A 12,011-nucleotide genomic window follows, 5' to 3' on the forward strand; every position below is an offset into this window, starting at 1 on the left:
GACGACGTCATGTAGAATCTCCTTCAATGAGGGTCTAGCGGTGGCACGTTCTTTGTTTATTTCTCTAGAAAATATCTCTATTCTGCCCTCATTCCTGAGAGATGTTCACTGAGGCCTGAATCGTTATTTTCCTTCAGAACACCGAAGCTGACCATTTCATCGTCTTTGCCTTCCCTCCACATCGAGAAACCCAAGTCATTGTTTGAAGGGACTGTGACTCTGACCGCTGTTTTCATTCTTGTCTGTAACGTTGCTCTTTCGTTGCTCCCCTGCTGGGTGTCCAGACGCGGCTTTGTTTATTGTCCGTCTTTTTCGGGACTCGTCGTGCACCCACAGATAATTCTATTTCCTTGGGACTGGAAGGCTCCCAGCCCTTATGGCTTCTGCATTCGTCTTGTTTTTCCTTTGGCTTTAAACAAACATGTATTGGGCTTTTTCATTTATTATCTTTTTATTCCTCCCCTGTTTCTCCTGCTTTTTGTGACTTCCCAAGCTATATTTTTGGTGAGAGGGTCTTACATTATGGCTGATGAAGGACCAGTTTTCTTTCTCTTAATTTTCAACCCTTCATGGGAGGAATACCTTCATAATATACAGTGAAAATAAATAACTATACCAATAAAATATAAAATTCGTTTTGTGTTATTATAGCCAATAGACATAAAAGTACCTTGCTGAGTTGCTCTCACAATCTCTGAACACCACGCTTAACTTCTGTCACCTTGCTGGGACTCTGCAGGTCTGTCTTGTATGGGCCGAACTCCCCTTGTTGAGCTTTTCATCTCAGACATCCTTTTTCATTTACAGAAGTTACATTTTTCATCTGTAGTATGACTTTTTCCTATTTTTCTGTTCTTCCATCTCTGTGGGTGGCGTAAACACCACGGCTTCGCCGTCTACGTCAAATGATGTTATCATCCTTGCCAGACTTTGTTCATGCAGTCTTCCTTCCTCGAGTACCTGTTTTCTGCCGTATGCTGGTCATTGTAGTCAACTATTTAAAATAAGTCCAAACCTAAAACAAAAATATCTTTGGGCGCCTGGGTGGCTCAGTTGGTTAAGCAACTGCCTTGGGCTCAGATCGTAATCCCAGAGTCCCGGAATCGGGTCCCACATCGGGCTCCCCGCTCAGTGGGGAGTCTGCTTCTCCCTCTGACCCTCTCCTCTCTCATGCTCTCTCTCTCACTCTCTCTGTCTCTCAAATAAATAAATCTTAAAAAAGAAAGAAAGAAAGAAAGAAAGAAAGAAAGAAAGAAAGAAAGAAAGAATCTTCTTCTGCAGGGATTTATTTTTGCTGTTTCTGCCAGATGCCATTGGCAGTCTGGGCATGTTGTAAATCACAGCACGAGTTTCTTACAACTTGTTAAATTAGTCAAGCCAGTTGTCCCATAAAACATCCTGCTTAGGGGCGTCTGGGTGGCTCAGTGGGTTAAAGCCTCTACCTTCAGCTCAGGTCATGATCCCCAGGTCCTGGGATCGAGCCCCACATCGGGCTCTCTGCTCGGTGGGGAGCCTCCTTCACCCTCTCTCTCTCTGCCTCCCTCTCTGCCTACTTGTGACCTCTGTCAAATAAATAAATAAAATATTTTTTTTAAAAAATGTCCTGCTTATTCCCTGTGGTTCCAGAAAATAGACACCTTTTCTGGGTGGAGTACATCAGACATGGTGCTGTAGAACCCAGGAGACATTAGTGCAGGATATTCATCCAGTGGAAGGGACTCTTAGGGTGATGGTGGTGGATTGATCTCTCCATCAGACCCTGACCCTTCCCCCTGCAGCTGGGCTGGCTAAAAGCACGGGTAGTGATCTGCAAGGTAGGCTGTGGCCTCCTGCTGGCCTGTCCCCATCAGCTCCACGCCAGCACCCTGTACCCACAGCGGAGCCTTCACTTGACTCAGCAGCCTTGCTAGAGAGTCATCAGTTAAGCTGGAGTTCTTCTGACAGCAGAGCTGTTTCTCACCGGCTGGAGACACTTTGCTTGACATACAGCTCCTCCTGAACGTCAGGATAGGCTTGACGCTCTGCCTTTCACTTACACTTTCCCTCAGATGGTGGAAACTAAAGGTTTTTCTGATTTTCTTTTCTTTTCTTTTCTTTTTGAATAGCGGTATGGACTTGGGTATTTTTATTTGATTTCAGCGTGCTTCAGCTTGCTAAAATCATTATTCTTATGATGTAGGGATACAAAATTTTAACTACTGGGTATTCTTTGGGTTGACACGTGTGTATTTTTTGACAGGGACACATTTATTTTTGATTCCTTGATTTCTGACACAGGAAGATGTTCCCCAGTCTCATTTGGTATCTTCTTTGCCCCAGACTTAGAATCGGCCACTTTCAGAGAACCCCAATTCCTTTCAGTGAGGACTGACTTTAGAGACCAAAATCTGGGGAGGGGAGTAGGGGTGCTTGTTGCTATCGGACCAATGATGCTTTTAGGTGTTGTCGACGGAGGGAGGTGGGATATGAATGTATATACGTATGAATGCTACGTTCATATTGACGTTTTCAGTTCAGCCTTAACATCATGGTGTTTTCACGTGTTTCTTGAGTCTTCAGTTTTTTCTCTTTTACACTGAAAATCTTGGTTTTGAAGATCATTGACAGAATCATTGCTATATCCTATTAAAATAATTCACAGCAATAATACTGATACCATCACAAACAGTAGGAACTTTGAAGTGACTCCTTTCATTGCAGAAAAAGTCGTCGTGTTTTTATCAGGATCCGTCACATGTGTTAAATGTCCAGGGCGGGGGGCGGTTGTCATCTTTAGAATTGTGTGCGTCCTCTGGCCTAAGAGTGGGCTGTGCCAAGTCCACTTTCGTTTCCTTCAGGATGTTCTTAAAGTATCCGTCATGTGGGTTTTGCACAATTCTTACTAAGTTTTATGCCCTGATACTCTTACTGTGGTTGCTCTTGTGGATTCTGAGTAGCTGATCATTTATACGAAGGCGGCTGATTTCTGTGTCTCGCTTTCGCATCCTGCTTTCCCACTGAGTTATCTTGCTGTTGACGGCAGTTTTCAGTTGGTTCTTTCCGATGTCCCAGGTGTCTAATGAGATCTGCACGTAACGATAACCTCACGCCCTCGTTCTGAGAATCCTGCCAGTGTCTTCCCCCTGAATTGAGTGAAAATTCCAGTAAGTTGTCGTAGGCAGTGGTACAAGCAGGCATGTGTGTGTTGTTCCTGACTTGAGTGGAAACAGAAGCAGGGTTTTTCAAACAACCGTGTCACTCCGTTCTGTGATGGTCCTTGGTTTTCAGCTGTGATAGATCGTGCTGTAATGTAAATATTTTGCCTTTGCTCGTGTCTTTGAACGGTTCCTTAAGCTGGACTCAGAGGAGGGAAGTACTGGGCCAAAGCCTGTGTGTTTTCAAAATCCCTTTGTAGAGACTGCCCAGGCGCTGTCCCAGGAGGTGGCACCGTACACGCTCCCCCTGACTGGATGAGATGCCTGTCCCATCGCACCTTTGCCACACTGGGGTTATTTAAAATCTGAGTCATCTGTTAAGTGCAAAGTAGCATTTCCTATTTTCATCCAGTTAGCAGGGAGGCTGAGTGTAGTCTTTGGGCCCTTTTCACTCAGAGAATTCCCTGAATGAGTCCCTGTGCACACCATGTTTGGTCGATGCCAAACGAAGGGAGATGTCCTGGGGGACGTGCGGTCTGCGGCTTGTCTGCGGTCCTTGTGGGAAAGAAGAGCCTGGGAGAAGTCAGGTCATGAGGGAGCAATGAGGACAACAGCAGTGAACCAGAGACCTTGGGACAGCAAGTTGGAGCTGCTAAGCGCTTGGGATTTTGTGAAAGAACTTGCTACGTTATTGTTGGGAGAATTTACATGGCCCTGGTTTTGTGATAATACAATACCTCAACCTTTTTCAGAGCAATTTGTTTTCTGATACCGTTGGAAGTTTGGCCACACACACAGGTCATTTCCCGCCTGGAGACAAACTGTGCATGAGTTTAGAGGAGCTTCGCCTCTTGGCCTTTAGTTGCAGAATTGTAACGGTGCAGTGTGAGAAGTTTCCAGAGCGCCTGTCCTAATTCCGGCAGGCCGAGAGACTGCTCTCAGCAGTCCTGTCTTCTGCCCCGTGCTTGCGTCTCTGTGTCTGCTCCTGGCTGCCCAGGGCAACAGAGGAGATGGCCCCGGGCGTGGTGAGGCAGGTGCCGGGGTACAGCAAGTACTTCCTGACCGTCTGGGTTTTCCGGAGCAGGGGGAGGCGGTCAGGACAATGACAGTGACCAGAGGCAGCCCCAGACCCAGATCCGCCACGCTCTTCCAACTCAGGCTCCTCTTGGCTCGGTTCTCAGCAGCTGGGCAACAGAGCCGCTGCCAGGGCCCTCCGTGTGCACGAGCGAGAGCCGGTGCTGTGTCAGCCAGCCCGGCCCTTCCGTGACACTATCCTCTCTGCTCTCCTGCAGCCACAGAGGTGGCTTTTACTGCAAGGGACAGTCTGTCTCTGGCCTCTGCCAGCCGCCTCAGGGCAGAACTTGGGAGTTTGCCTCCAACTAGCTGTAGTCTCATATTTGATGTTGGGCTCAGGCCCTGTGCACACCTCTCCTTGATTTCTCACCACACCCCACGTCCCACTCATGACTGCACACACGCGCTGTGTCTCGGATGGTCCCAGCCTCTGTCCAGCCCCTCATGGCCCTAGACACCCGGCTTTCCTCTCCGCTCTGCTTCATCTTTTTTATAATTGTGGTAAAATACACATCGAGCAGTACTTTTCATTCTAACCACGCATCAGTGTCCGTTTCAGCGACAGCGAGTACATTCTCAGTGCCCTGCGCCCATCACCACCGTCCGGTCATCGTCCGCAGCTGAACCCTGCCCCTGCTGTACGCACCTCCCCTCGCCCTCCCCCTCCCCTGCAACTGCCATTCTCCTTTCTGTCTCTGTGATTTCGACTCCTCCAGGAGGGGGAATCATCCAGAATGTGTCCTGCTGGCTCTGGCTTCTCTCTCTCTTAGCTTTGTGTCCTCAAGGATCACATGTGTTGTAGCCGGTGACAGGACGTCTTCCTTTTTAAGGCTTAGCACTACTCCGGGGTGTGGCTGGACCACGGTGTGTGCCCATCCGTCCGTCCACGGACACGCAGGTGCAGAGTGCTCCGCACACCTTACTCTTGCGGGATGCGTCCCCGAGGGCAGAGCTGTCTGCGTGTCTGTCTGGGTGCCCCGTCTAGCATCTGCCAAGGACGCTGGAGACACACTTTATGGGAGGACTGGAAAGCCCTTCGGTCCCTCTGCCCGCTCCTTCCACACTCCCTTCAGCCTCCAGAGAACCGCCCTGGCATCCGCTCGCGTGCGGAACCAGCCCGGGCTCACCGCTCCCTCCATCTCAGGGAGGAGGAGGCTCCTTACCGGCCGCTGGCGTGCGAGCCGCTGGTAGGTCGTGTGGACTAGGTACACCTTGTGCGATGCCTTCCCAGAACCAGGGGGGGCCGGGAGCACTTGCCCTGCTTTCCAGCCCAGCTGTGGGGAGAACGACAGCAAGCCCTTGGGGTAAGTTCTGCCCGGTCTCCTCCACTTACCCCCGCTGGCCTTCCCTGGGCGCCAGCCCGGCCACGCTTTCCACTCACAGGACTCACCCAGATCCATGGGGCAACCAGCGCTGTCCCTTTTGTCCTTGCTTTTTGGCAAGCAGACGTTCCCTGGCAACCTGAATGCTAGATATCTTTGATCTGCCTCAGGAAAAAGTCTATTTTAAACTCTAAGTGAAGCTAAACGTTTTAGGTGAGCTCTCTCACCCTACCAAAAGGACGTCATCCAGGCTCCTACAGTTTCCAGTTCAGAAAAATAAATTAAAAAATCGTGCCAGCCCACACAACGGCCATGCTTTGCTGTGACAACACCACAATGCACAGGGCTCACACACGACTTTCTTTTAAAGAAAGGAACTACAAAACTTTTCACTAAGATATGAGCACATTTAATTTGCCAACGAAATTGCCTGGGAGAAGAAAAATAAAACCTTGGGCTAAATTGAAACATGAAAACTGTACAGTTTTATTCTGAAATGCTAAATCAGAAATCAAATCAGTGAGCTGTATTTACAGCCAGTTCCTTTTAAATAAAGACCAAATCAAAGTGATAGAGGGACCAGGGAATAAAGAGTAATTCCCCCTTTTTTTTTTTTTGAGATTTTATTTTTTATTTGTTTGACAGAGAGAGAGATCACAAGTAGGCAGACGGGGCGGGGAGCAGAGAGCCTGATGTGGAGCTCGATCCCAGGCCCCTGAGATCATGACCTGAGCTGAAGGCAGAGGCTTAACTCACTGAGCCACCCATGTACCCTGAGTAATTCCTTTTTAAGCCTGTACTTTGGTACAGCGCAAAGATGCCTGCATTTACATTTTTTTTTCTTCTGAAGTTCATTTAGCCACTTTGTGGTCCACCATCAGTTTTTGATGGGGCCTGTGAGTCCGCCCTCTGTTCTGGAAGGCAAACCGCCATGAGCCCACAAGGTGCCTTTCCTCCCTCGGCATTGGCTCAGGCCCTTGGTGGGACAGCTGCCGCGGCGGGAAGGGCAAGGGGCAGGGCTGCCCCAGGAGGGCTGGAGCCCAGTTGGGTTACACGGAACATTGCGTCCTCCAAGCCAGGAGCTAGAAGATGACGTACCTCCCACTTCTCCGGTGACTAGAACCATCCCGGGTCACTCCAGATGGCAGGACCTCACAGCCCGGCGACAGTGGCTGCGGTGGGAGGCTCTTCTGGGAGCACCACGGAGGGCTTGTGCCGTCGGTGAAGACACCGCTCCGGCCAGTGGAACCTGGTGGCTTCAGCGAGGGTCCAGGTTCACAGCAAAGCGGGCACATACGGTGGTAAAAACGAACTAGTCCGTAACTGATTCTTTGAGGCAGGGAGTCCGCATCCTCTACTGTCTTGGTTCAGTTTGTCTTCCCCGATTTAGGCCCATTTTTGTTTGCGTGTTTTTACCTACGTAACCTTGGGGACGCATCCCAGTGAGCACACCTTGGGGGTCAAACTTCCTATCACAGCCCATTCTCAGTCCTTCGCCTGCGCCCAGCAGGCCGCGTTCACTGAGGCTTCCTCCCTGCTCACTTCATCTGTGCGTCTTTTTAAAAACTGTTACTTGTCATTTTTTTCCAAGTATTATAGGCTTATTTTAGCAATACTGAAAAATATACAGAAGTTTCAGGAAGAAAAACCGCCCATTGCCATAACACTCCACAGCTGATATTTGGGAAGTGTTTCTTTTTATGATCATACTATTTCTGAAAATTTACATGCTGCCCCTTCCAGTTATTTTCATTTTAAATACTTATAAAGATTTTTGATGGATGTGTAATATTTCATTGTGTGGGATAATCCCTTTGACATTGAAGTGGTTTCTAGTATTTTACAATCATCAATAAAAATGTGCTGCTCTAGGAAAAAAAATACTAGGAATTAACCAAGGAGGTAGAAGACTTGTACACTGAAATTAGGAACACTGCTTCAAGATACTGAAGACCACGCCTGTCACTGGACAGACACCTGTGTTCATGGACTGGAAGACAAAACTGCCAGGATGTCAGTACTGCCTAAAGAGATCCACACATTCAGTGTGACCCTTATCAAAATCCTAGCAGTGTTTTTTCCCAGAGACAGAAAAATCCACCCTAAAATTCACATGGAATCTCCAGGGACCCCAGATGACCAAAGCAGTTTTGGAAAAGAACACCACACTTGGAGGTCTTATATTTCCTGATATTAAAACTTCCTGCAAAGCCACAGTAATCAAAACTGTGTGAGACCAACATAAAGACAGACATATACACCAGTACAGAGTAGACCAGAGAGCCCGGAAATAAACCCATCACGTGGTTTTCAGCAAGGATGCCACCCACTCAGTGGGGGAAGGATGGTCTTTTGAGCAAATGGGCCAGGTAGAACCAGATGTCCACATGCAGAAGAATGAAGTTGGACCCCTGCCTCACGCCATACACAGAGACTAATTTAGGGGCGCCTGGGTGGCTCAACTGGGTGAGTATCGGACTCTTGGTTTCGGCTCAGGTCATGCTCTCGGGGTCATGGGATCGAGCCCCGCATCGGGGTCTGTGCTCAGCACAGTCTGCTTGACATTCTCTCTCCCTCTCCCTCTGCCCCTCCCCCCACTCGCAATCTCTCAAATACATAAAATCTTTTTCTAAAAAAAGTTATTTAGTGTAGATCAACGACTTAAATATAAAAGCTGAGATTATAAGCCATCAGAGGAGAAGCTTCATGGCACTGAATTTGCTACTGATTTCTTCAAAATGACAGCGCCAAAACCACAGGCAACAAAAATAGTTAATTTGGTTGACATGAAAACTTAAAATTCCTGTCCCTGAAAAACACAATCAACAAGGTAAAAAGGCAATCCAGACAATGGGGGAAATAGGAGTCGTTTATCTGAGAAGGAATTAATATCCAGAATCTGTAAAGAACTCCTACAACTCAATGACAGGAAAACCAGATTCAGAAATAGGCAAAGGACTCAAAGAGACACTTCTCCGAAGAAGACATACACACGGCCAGTAAGCACAGGAAAACTTGATCAACATCACTAACTCTTAGGAAAATGCAAAACAAAATCACAGTGAGATACTATTTCACATCCATTAGTGTGGCTACTGTCAAAGAAACAGAAAGAAAGAAAAAAAAAAAAAAACAGAAAACAACTAGTGTTGGTAAGGATGTGGAGAAATTGGAGCCCTGTGCACTGTTGGTGGGAGTGAAAATGCTGCTGCTGCTGCTATGGGGAAAAGCACAGCAGCTCCTCCGAGAGTTAAACATAGAAATGCCATATGTCCCAGCGATTCCGCTTCTGGGGTACACCCCAAGGAGTTGGAAGGAGGGGCTGAAAATAGACACTGGCACACCCCTGTTATTCACAGTAGCCCGGTGGCAGAGGCGGCCTGAACGGCCATCTGTGGATGAATGGGACAGCACGTGGTCTGTTCAGCCTTACGAAGGAAGGAGATGCTGACCCCTGCTAGGACAGGGACAGACCTCGAGGATGTTTCACCGAGGGAAGTAAGCCAGTCCCAGGACAAACACTGCCTGATTCCCCTTGGTGGGGTCCCTGGAGTGGTCAGATCTACAGAGACAGATGTAGAAAGGGGGTCAGGGGGGAGGGGAGGAGGTGACTGAGGCTGGGGGGCTGGAGGGGGGATGGGGCATTAGTGTTTCATGGGGATGGAGTGTTGGTTTTACAGGATGAAGAGAGTTCTGTGGATGGACAGTGGCAGCAGCTGCACGACATTATAAATGGACTTAATACCACTGAGCTATATGCTTAAAAGTGGTTAAGACGGTGAATTTTATATAGTGTGTATTTTAGCACAATTTTTAAAATATTAAAATGTGACGCACATTCTACTACTATGTTTCTAGAATAGAAACATTTCTAGAATAGATTCCCAGGAGTAAAATTACTTAAAGAATCTTGATCCACTTTGCCAGATAATTTTAATTCCGAAAGGATCCAGACAACATACAGATTTGTTGGCAGGGTCATAGCACACCTTTACAACAGGTGTAACTGTCATTTGTTGAAATTATTGCTGATTTGAGAGGCAGAGAAATACTTTTTTATGCAAGTATTGATCAGTTATAGCTCTTTCGTGAACTGAATCAACATTGAGGCCCTGTTTGTTTGTTTTAATAGGTTTTATTTATTTGAGAGAGCACAAGTAGGAGGTGCAGCAGAGAGAGAGAGAGAGAAGCAGGCTCCTGCCAAGCAGGGTGCCCGATATGGGGCTCTATTCCAGGACCCTGGGATCATGACCTGAGCTGAAGCTAGATGCTTACTGACTGAGCCACCCAGGCACTCCTAGGCCCCGTTTTTCATAAGCAACATCTGTCTTTTCTCCGGTCTTGAGGGAAAGAACATCCAGAAATTTGTACATTTCTTCAACGTAAGCAATATCCATTAAGGGTTTGTCTGTTGTTTTTAAATGTTCTATTCTCTTGATACTCACTTCCCTTCTCAAAGCTGTAGGGATTTGGGGGGTTGGGGGGGCTTGGGTTTGGGTTTTTATTCAACTCATCTCAGATTTTATTTTGGTGCAAAGACTTAAATTGGCTTATCCCCATATCTCCCACCGTTATCTAACTAATCTTCCCCTTTGCACTGATTTGAGAGTCATCCTTTGTCGTAATAATACACTTGGATACATACATTTCCTGCTGGGGCGTGGGGGCTGTAGCTTCCGTCTCACGGATCTGACCTGCTTCCTAGCCTCTCGTCACACCGGCCTGAACTCACAAGCTTCCCAGCGGGTAGGACTGGCCTTACTCACAAGCAGTCTCACTCTCTTGTGTTTTATTCCCCAGGGGAGCTTTAGAACTGTTTTGTCAAGAAAAAAGAAAGAGAGACCCGACCACATTTTGACTGCAATTGCTCTAAACCTGGAAATCAGTTTGGGGGAAAATGAACACCAATATATTCATAGTACTTACCCTTCCAGGCCAGGAGCCTGCCTTCTGTGTATCTGTTCCAGTGTTTTTTCCTCTTTCCATATTACTCTGTATTACTTCATTGTGCTCCGTAGTACTCATTTGTTTCTTCGCTCATTTATGTTCAGGGTGTATTTCATCGTGATACCTACCTACATCACAGTTCTTAAGTTCTTTTCTTTTTTTTAAAGATTTTATTTATTTTCTTGACAGACAGAGATCACAAGTAGGCAGAGAGGCAGGCAGAGAGAGAGAGGAGGAAGCAGAACAGGGGGAAGCTCTCTGCTGAGCAGAGAGCCTGATGTGGGGCTCCATCCCAGAACCCGGAGACCATGACCTGAGCTGAAGGCAGCGGCTTAACCCACTGAGCCCCCCAGGCGCCCCTGGTCCTTAAGTTCTTTCAAGAACTGCTTTCTGTGCACAAGGCTTCAAAAGAGCACGGGGGGGATCACTAATAAAGTTGAGATCCTTTGATCTGAGATCATTAGGAAAAATACATCAAGAAACCTCTTCACTTGTTCATTGACTTCGAATCTGTATATTTTATGTAAAGATCCTAGGAGTCTTTCCCCCTCATCTCTTCATTTTAGCTCATCAGCACTGTCTTGGGACAGGCACAGCCCCCTTCTCATCGCCTGTGAAATACCAGATCATTTGAGGACAGGTCTCTCTGTTTAAAGTACAGATCTGCAGGAAGCACCTGCCCTGGACCCCTTCCTCAGCCCCCCGTGCACCTCTCCTTCCAGTCACACACACGTCTGAGTTCACTGGGCATCGCTCCCTGGTGAGAAGGTGGTGGCGATCCCCGGAGCGCCGTCCTTCCCGCTGTTGGACAGACCCAGTGGGTCAGCAGCCAGAATTTAAAGTCACATGACCTGCCTGAGAGCGAGGGTGGTTTGTGTTCCGCTTGCAGAGGTGTGAGGCCAAGTATGTGCAGGTGGCGAAGGACTGGTCCCTACTACTTATTAGAAATAACTGTGTGACCAGCTCTGGAACACAGCGGCACCCTTCCGCCCTGGGACACAGGGAGGCCCCGGGTGGATTTGGTTCGCTCTTACTAATTTGTTTTCCTGGTCAGTATTGAGCACACTGGCTCTGGGGCCTTACTAAACACCCTGGGCCTTTGTAGTGGTTCACACCCTCCTGGAAATGTGGGGCGTGCCAGCCCGCAGGCGTCACCGCCAACCCCCTCGCGTCTCAGGTCTTTCTTACTACCGGGAAGGAGGTCTGGGAAGCAGGGGGCTTTGGCAGTGGCGGTCAGGTCTGGGAGCCGTAGGAGAATGCCTGAGCAGAGATGTGGTTTGGACACTGTGTGTGTGTGTGTGTGTGTGTGTGTGTGTGTGTGTGTGTATCAAGAAGTGAGGGATCCGTTTCCCACTGTGCCTGCCAGAGGCTCTCTGTGAAGCTCGCTTTAACTAGCAGGGAGACTTCTTTTCCTCGGGGGTTATCTCTTTGATCCCCTCCTCATCCTCCAAAATGCTGTCTCCTTGGCACAGCTTTTTACATTAACTCCTTCTGGAATAAGAAAGATCTAAATAAAGCTTTTAAATTTAGACCC

At 48.0% G+C, this 12,011-nt stretch overlaps 1 protein-coding gene across 5 annotated transcripts in view; it reads left to right on the forward strand.

Annotated features, from left to right (window-relative positions):
* Positions 1-12,011, forward strand: part of PPP2R5C (protein phosphatase 2 regulatory subunit B'gamma) — a 123,689-nt gene that overhangs the window by 15,888 nt on the left and 95,790 nt on the right. The window lies entirely within an intron of this gene.

The sequence above is a fragment of the Lutra lutra genome, chromosome 7 (genome assembly GCF_902655055.1).
Source record: "Lutra lutra chromosome 7, mLutLut1.2, whole genome shotgun sequence".
In the NCBI taxonomy this organism is placed as follows: Eukaryota; Metazoa; Chordata; class Mammalia; order Carnivora; family Mustelidae; genus Lutra; species Lutra lutra.